Source organism: Triticum dicoccoides, chromosome 7A, assembly GCF_002162155.2.
Source record: "Triticum dicoccoides isolate Atlit2015 ecotype Zavitan chromosome 7A, WEW_v2.0, whole genome shotgun sequence".
Classification (NCBI taxonomy): Eukaryota; Viridiplantae; Streptophyta; class Magnoliopsida; order Poales; family Poaceae; genus Triticum; species Triticum dicoccoides.
In genome coordinates this window covers 728,827,609-728,836,596 of record NC_041392.1, presented here as the reverse complement: position 1 = coordinate 728,836,596, position 8,988 = coordinate 728,827,609, and positions in this window count along the sequence as shown.

The window sequence follows — 8,988 nt, the reverse complement described above, 5'->3', positions numbered from 1 at the left end:
GCCCTCCACCGACGTACTTCTTCCTCCTATATATACCTACTTACCCCCAAACGATCAGATACGGAGCCAAAAACCTAATTCCACCGCCGTAACTTCCTGTATCCACGAGATCCCATCTTGGGGCCTGTTCCCGAGCTCCGCTGGAGGGGGCATCGATCACGGAGGGCTTCTACGTCAACACCATAGCCTCTTCGATGAAGTGTGAGTAGTTTACCTCAGACCTTCGGGTCCATAGTTATTAGCTAGATGGCTTCTTCTCTCTTTTTGGATCTCAATACAAAGTTCTCCCCCTCTCTTGTGGAGGTCTATTCGATGTAATCTTCTTTTGCGGTGTGTTTGTTGAGACCGATGAATTGTGGGTTTATGATCAAGTTTATCTATGAACAATATTTGTATCTTCTCTGAATTCTTTTATGTATGATTGGTTATCTTTGCAAGTCTCTTCGAATTATCAGTTTGGTTTGGCCTACTAGATTGATCTTTCTTGCAATGGGAGAAGTGCTTAGCTTTGGGTTCAATCTTGCGGTGTCCTTTCCCAGTGACAGTAGGGGCAGCAAGGCACGTATTGTATTGTTGCCATCGAGGATAACAAGATGTTTTTTTATCATATTGCATGAATTTATCCCTCTACATCATGTCATCTTGCTTAAGGCGTTACTCTGTTCTTATGAACTTACTCTAGATGCATGCTGGATAGCGGTCGATGTGTGGAGTAATAGTAGTAGATGCAGGAAGGAGTCGGTCTACTTGTCTTGGACGTGATGCCTATATACATGATCATACCTAGATATTCTCATAACTATGCTCAATTCTGTCAATTGCTCAACAGTAATTCGTTCACCCACCATAAAATATCTATGCTCTTGAGAGAAGCCACTAGTGAAACCTATGGCCCCAGGGTCTATCTTCATCATATTAATCTTCCAATACTTAGTTATTTTCATTGCCTTTTATTTTACTTTGCATCTTTATCATAAAAATACCAAAAATATTATCTTATCATATCTATCAGATCTCACTCTTGTAAGTGACTGTGTAGGGATTGACAACCCCTTATCGCGTTGGTTGCGAGGGTTTATTTGTTTTGTGTAGGTGCGAGGGACTGGCGCGTAGCCTCCTACTGGATTGATACCTTGGTTCTCAAAAATTGAGGGAAATACTTACGCTACTTTGCTGCACTACCCTTTCCTCTTCAAGGGAAAACCAACGCAAGTGCTCAAGAGGTAGCAAGAAGGATTTCTGGTGCCGTTGCCGGGGAGGTCTACGCAAAAGTCAACATACCAAGTACCCATCACAAACCCTTATCTCCCGCATTACATTATTTGTCATTTGCCTCTCGTTTTCCTCTCCCCCACTTCACCCTTACCGTTTTATTCGCCCTCTCTCTCTCTATCCTCCCTCTCTTTCTCTATTTGCCTTTTTTGTCTGTTTCTTATTTGCTTGTGTGTTGGATTGCTTGCTTGTCACGATGGCTCAAGATAATACTAAATCGTGTGACTTTACCAATACCAATAACAATGATTTTATTAGCACTCCGTTTGCTCCTCTTACCGATGTTGAATCTTGTGAAATTAATGCTGCTTTGCTGAATCTTGTCATGAAAGATCCGTTCTCCGGCCTTCCTAGTGAAGATGTCGCTACCCATCTAAATAGCTTCGTTGATTTGTGTGATATGCAAAAGAAGAAAGATATGGATAATGATATTGTTAAATCGAAGCTATTTCCTTTCTCGCTTAGAGATCATGCTAAAGCTTGGTTTTCGTCTTTGCCTAAAAATAGTATTGATTCGTGGAATAAGTGCAAAGATGCTTTTATCTCTAAGTATTTTCCTCCCGCTAAGATCATCTCTCTTAGAAACGATATTATGAATTTTAAGTAACTTGATCATGAACATGTTGCACAAGCTTGGGAGAGGATGAAATTAATGACATGTAATTGCCCAACACATGGTTTAAATTTGTGGATGATTATACAAAAATTTTATGCCGGATTGAATTTTGCTTCTAGAAATCTTTTAGATTCGGCAGCGGGAGGCACTTTTATGGAAATCACTTTAGGATAAGCTACTAAACTCCTATATAATATTATGGTTAATTATTCTCAATGGCACACTAAAAGATATACTAATAAAAAAGTGCATGCAATAGAAGAAATTAATGTTTTGAGTGGAAAGATGGATGAACTTATGAAATTATTTTATACTAAAAGTGTTTCTTCTGATCCTAATGATATGCCTTTGTCTACTTTGATTGAGAATAATAACGAATCTATGGATGTGAATTTTGTTGGTAGGAATAATATCGGTAACAACGCGTATAGAGGAAACTTTAATCCTAGGCCTTATCCTAGTAATTCCTCTAATAATTATGGTAATTCCTACAACAATTCTTATGGAAATTATAATAAGATGCCCTCTGATTTTGAATCTAATATTAAAGAATTTATTACTTCACAAAAGAATTTCAATGCCTTGATTGAACAAAAATTGCTTAAGATTGATGATTTGGCTAGGAACGTTGATAGGATTTCTCTTGATGTTGATTCTTTAAAACTTAGATCTATTCCACCTAAGCATGATCTCAATGAGTCTCTCAAAGCCATGAGAATTTCCATTGATGAATGCAAAGAAAGAACCGCTAGGATGCGTGCTAAGAAAGATTACTTTATAAGAGCGTGTTCTTCTAGTTTCCATGATAATAATGATGAAGATCTAAAAGTTATTGATGTGTCCCCTATTAAATCTTTGTTTTGCAATATGAATCTTGATAATGATGGGACTGAATATGATCCACCTTTACCTAGACGGCGTTCCAAGAATTCGGAGTCTTTAGATCTTGATGCTAAAATTGTTAAAAGTGGGATTGAAGAAGTCAAAACTTTAAATATTGATGAACCCACTATTTTGGATTTCAAGGAATTTAATTATGATAATTGCTCTTTGATAGATTGTATTTCCTTGTTGCAATCCATGCTAAATTCTCCTCATGCTTATATCCAAAATAAAGCTTTTACTAAACATATTGTTGATGCTTTGATGCAATCTTATGAAGAAAAACTTGAGTTGGAAGTTTCTATCCCTAGAAAACTTTATGATGAGTGGGAACCAACTATTAAAATTAAAATTAAAGATCATGAATGCTATGCTTTGTTTGATTTGGGTGCTAGTGTTTCCACGATTCCAAAGACTTTGAATAATTTGTTAGGTTTCCGTGATTTTGATGATTGCTCTCTAAACGTGCACCTTGCGGGTTCCACTATTAAGAAACCTATGGGAAGAATTAATGATGTTCTTATTGTTGCAAATATGAATTATGTGCATGTATATTTTATCGTTCTTGACATAGATTGCAATCCTTCATGTCCTATTATTCTTGGTAGACCTTTCCTTAGAACGATTGGTGCAATTATTGATATGAAGGAAGGAAATATTAGATTCCAATTTCCGTTAAGGAAAGGCATGGAACACTTTCCTAGAAATAAAATTAAATTACCTTATGAATCTATTATGAGAGCCACTTATGGATTGCCTACCAAAGATGGCAATACCTAGATCTATCCTTGCTTTTATGCCTAGCTAGGGGCGTTAAACGATATCGCTTGTTGGGAGGCAACCCAATTTTACTTTTATTCCTTGATTTTTGCTCCCGTTTAGTAATAAATAATTTATCTAGCCTCTGTTTTGGTTGTGTTTTTTGTGCTTAATTAGTGTTTGTGCCAAGTAGAACTGTTGGGAAGACTTGGGGAAAGTCTTGTTAATCTTGCTGTAAAAAACAGAAACTTTAGCGCTCACGAGAACCGCTGCAATTTTTATTTGGAAAGTGATATTTAGTTAATTATTTTTGCAGATGATTAATAAATAAATTCCTCACGTCCAGAAATTTATTTTATAATTTTTGGGGTTCCAGATCTTGCGCTAGCTACAGATTACTACAGACTGTTCTGTTTTTGACAGATTCTGTTTTTCGTGTGTTGTTTGCTTAATTTGATGAATCTATGGCTAGTAAAATAGTTTATAAACCATAGAGAAGTTGGAATACAATAGGTTTAACACCAATATAAATAAATAATGAGTTCATTACAGTACCTTGAAGTGGTCTTTTGTTTTCTTTCGCTAACGGAGCTCACGAGATTTTCTACTTTAAGTTTTGTGTTGTGAAGTTTTCAAGTTTTGGGTAAAGATTTGATGGATTATGGAACAAGGAGTGGCAAGAGCCTAAGCTTGGGGATGCCCATGAGACCCCCAAGATAATATAAGGACACCTAAAATACAAAGCTTGGGGATGCCCCGGAAGGCATCCCCTCTTTCGTCTACTTCTATCGGTAACTTTATTTGGAGCTATATTTTTATTCACCACATGATATGTGTTTTGCTTGGAGCGTCTTGTATTATTTTAGTATTTGCTTTTTAGTTTACCACAATCATATTTGTTGTACACACCTTTTGATAGAGACACGCATGATTCGAAAATTATTAGAATACTCTATGTGCTTCACTTATATCTTTTGAGTTATATAGTTTTGCTCTAGTACTTCACCTATATCTTTTAGAGCACAGTGGTGGATTTGTTTTATAGAAACTATTGATCTCTCATGCTTCACTTAGATTATTTTGAGAGTCTTAAATAGCATGGTAATTTGCTTAAATAATCCTAATATGCTAGGTATTCAAGATTAATAAAATTTTCTTACGAGTGTGTTGAATACTATGAGAAGTTTGAAACTTGATAATTGTTTTGAGATATGGAGATGGTGATATTAGAGTCATGCTAGTTGAGTAGTTGTGAATTTGAGAAATGCTTGTGTTGAAGTTTGTGATTCCCGTAGCATGCACGTATGGTGAACCGTTATGTTAAGAAGTCGGAGCATGATGTATTTATTGATTGTCCTCCTTATGAGTGGCGGTCGGGGACGAGCGATGATCTTTTCCTACCAATCTATCCCCCTATGAGCATGTGCGTAATACTTTGCTTTGATAACTTGTAGATTTTTGCAATAAGTATGTGAGTTCTTTATGACTAATGTTGAGTCCATGGATTATACGCACTCTCACCCTTTCATCATTGCTAGCCTCTCTAATACCGCGGACCTTTCGTCGGTATCATACACCCACCATATACCTTCCTCAAAACAGCCACCATACCTACCTATCATGGCATTTCCATAGCCATTTCGAGATATATTGCCATGCAACTTTCCACTGTTCCGTTTATCATGACACGCTCCACCATTGTCATATTGCTTTGCATGATCATGTAGTTGACATATTAGTAGTGGCAAAGCCACCGTTCATAATTCTTTCATATAAGTCACTCATGCATCATTGCTATCGCGGTACACTGCCAGAGGCATTCATATAGAGTCATACTTTGTTCTAGTATCGAGTTGTAATCTTTGAGTTGTAAATAAATAGAAGTGTGATGATCATCATTAATAGAGCATTGTCCCAAAAAAAGAAAGGCCAAAAAAGAGGGGACAATGCTAATATCCTTTTACCACACTTGTGCTTCAAAGTAGCACCATGATCTTCATGATAGAGAGTCTCTTGTTTTGTCACTTTCATATACTAGTGGGAATCTTTCATTATAGAACTTGGCTTGTATATTCCAATGATGGGCTTCCTCAAAATGCCCTAGGTCTTCGTGAGCAAGCGAGTTGGATGCACACCCACTTAGTTCATTTTGTTGAGCTTTCATACATTTACCGTTGCATGGCAATCCCTACTCACTCACATTGATATCTATTGATGGGCATCTCCATAGCCCATTGATACTCCTAGTTGATGTGAGACTATCTTCTCCCTTTTTGTCTTCTCCACAACCACCATTCTATTCCACCTATAGTGCTATGTCCATGACTCACGCTCATGTATTGCGTGAAGATTGAAAAAGTTTGAGAACATTAGAAGTATGAAACAATAGCTTGGCTTGTCATCGGGGTTGTGCATGATTTGAATACTTTATGTGGTGAAGATGGAGCATAGCGAGACTATATGATTTTGTAGGGATAACTTTCTTTGGCCATGTTATTTTGAGAAGACATAATTGCTTTGTTAGTATGCTTGAAGTATTATTTCTATGTCAATATTAAACTTTTATCTTGAATCTTTAGGATCTGAATATTCATGCCACAATTAAGAATAATTACATTGAAATTATGCCTAGTAGCATTCCACATCAAAAATTCTGTTTTTATCATTTACCTACTCAAGGACGAGCAGGAATTAAGCTTGGGGATGCTTGATACGTCTCCAACATATCTATAATTTTTGATTGCTCCATGCTATATTATCTACTATTTTGGACATTATTGGGATTTATTATCCACTTTTGTATTATTTTTGGGACTAACCTATTAACCGGAGGCCCAACCCAGAATTGCTGTTTTTTGCCTACTTTAGGGGTTCGAAGAAAAGGAATATCAAATGGAGTCCAAACGGAATGAAACCTTCAGGAACGTGATTTTCTCGCTGAACAAGATCCAGGAGACTTGGACCCTACGTCAAGCAACCAACAGGGAGGCCAAGAGGTAGGGGCACGCCTACCCCCCCCCCCCCAGGCGCGCCCTCCACCCTCGTGGGCCTCCTGTTGCTCCACCGACGCACTCCTTCCTCCTATATATACCTACTTACCCCCAAACTATCAGATACGGAGCCAAAAACCTAATTCCACCGCCGTAACTTCCTGTATCCACGAGATCCCATCTTGGGGCCTGTTCCCGAGCTCCGCCGGAGGGGGCATCGATCACAGAGGGCTTCTACATTAACACCATAGCCTCTCTGATGAAGTGTGAGTAGTTTACCTCAGACCTTCGGGTCCATAGTTATTAGCTAGATGGCTTCTTCTCTCTTTTTGGATCTCAATACAAAGTTCTCCCCCTCTCTTGTGGAGATCTATTCGATGTAATCTTCTTTTGCGGTGTGTTTGTTGAGACCGATGAATTGTGGGTTTATGATCAAGTTTATCTATGAACAATATTTGAATCTTCTCTGAATTCTTTTATGTGTGATTGGTTATCTTTGCAAGTCTCTTTGAATTATTGATACGTCTCCGTCGTATCTACTTTTCCAAACACTTTTGCCCTTGTTTTGGACTCTAACTTGTATGATTTGAATGGAACTAACCCGGACTGACGTTGTTTTCAGCAGAATTGCCATGATGTTGTTTTATGTGCAGAAAACAGAAGTTCTCAGAATGACCTGAAACTCCACGGAATATCTTAGAATAAATAATAAAAAATCCCCGCCAAAGATGAAGACCAGGGGGCCCACACCCTGTCCACGAGGGTGGGGGCCGCCCCCCCTAGGGCGCACCCCCTACCTCGTGGGCCCCCTAGAGACCTCCCGACTCCAACTCCAACTCTATATATCTGCTTTCGGGGAGAAAAAAATAGGAGAGAAGGATTCATTGCATTTTACGATACGGAGCCGCTGCCAAGCCCTAAAACCTCTCGGGAGGGCTGATCTGGAGTCTGTTCGGAGCTCCGGAGAGGGGGATTCGTCGCCGTCGTCGTCATCAACCATCCTCCATCACCAATTTCATGATGCTCACCGCCGTGCGTGAGTAACTCCATCGTAGGCTTGCTGGACGGTGATGGTTTGGATGAGATTTACCATGTAATCGAGTTAGTTTTGTTAGGGTTTGATCCCTAGTATCCACTATGTTCCGAGATTGATGTTGCTATGACTTTGCTATGCTTAATGCTTGTCACTAGGGCCCGAGTGCCATGATTTCAGATCTGAACATATTATGTTTTCATCAATATATGAGAGTTCTTGATCCTATCTTGCAAGTCTATAGTCACCTATTATGTGTTATGATCCGTTAACCCCGAAGTGACAATAATCGGGATACTTACCGGTGATGACCGTAGTTTGAGGAGTTCATGTATTCACTATGTGCTAATGCTTTGTTCTGGTTCTCTATTAAAAGGAGGCCTTAATATCCCTTAGTTTCCATTAGGACCCCGCTGCCACGGGAGGGTAGGACAAAAGATGGCATGCAAGTTCTTTTCCATAAGCACGTATGACTATATTCGGAATACATGCCTACATTACATTGACAAATTGGAGCTAGTTCTGTGTCACCCTATGTTATGACTGTTACATGATGAACCACATCCGGCATAATTATCCATCACTAATCTGATACCTACGAGCTTTCCATATACTGGTTTACGTTTATTTACTTTCACGTTGCTATTGTTACAATCACTACATAATACCAAAAATATTACTTTGCCTTCATTACTCTTTTGTTACCGTTACCACCACTATCATATTACTTTGCTACTAAACACTTTGTTGCAGATACTAAGTTTCTAGGTGTGGTTGAATTGACAACTTAGCTGCTAATACTTGAGAATATTCTTTGGCTCCCCTTGTGTCGAATCAAAAAATTTGGGTTGAATACTCTACCCTCGAAAGCTGTTGCGATCCCCTACACTTGTGGGTTATCAATTATCAGTTTGGTTTGGCCTACTAGATTGATCTTTCTTGCAATGGGAGAAGTGCTTAGCTTTGGGTTCAATCTTGCGGTGTCCTTTCCCAGTGACAGTAGGTGCAGCAAGGCACATATTGTATTGTTGCCATCGAGGATAACAAGATGGCGTTTTTATCATATTGCATGAATTTATCCCTCTACATCATGTCATCCTGCTTAAGGCGTTACTCTGTTCTTATGAACTTAATACTCTAGATGCATGCTAGATAGCGGTCGATGTGTGGAGTAATAGTAGTAGATGCAGGCAGGAGTCGGTCTACTTGTCTTGGACGTGATGCCTATATACATGATCATACCTAGATATTCTCATAACTATGCTCAATTCTGTCAGTTGCTCAACAGTAATTCGTTCACCCACCGTAAAATATCTATGCTCTTGAGAGAAGCCACTAGTGAAACCTATGGCCCCCGGGTCTATCTTCATCATATTAATCTTCCAATACTTAGTTATTTTCATTGCCTTTTATTTTACTTTGCATCTTTATCATAA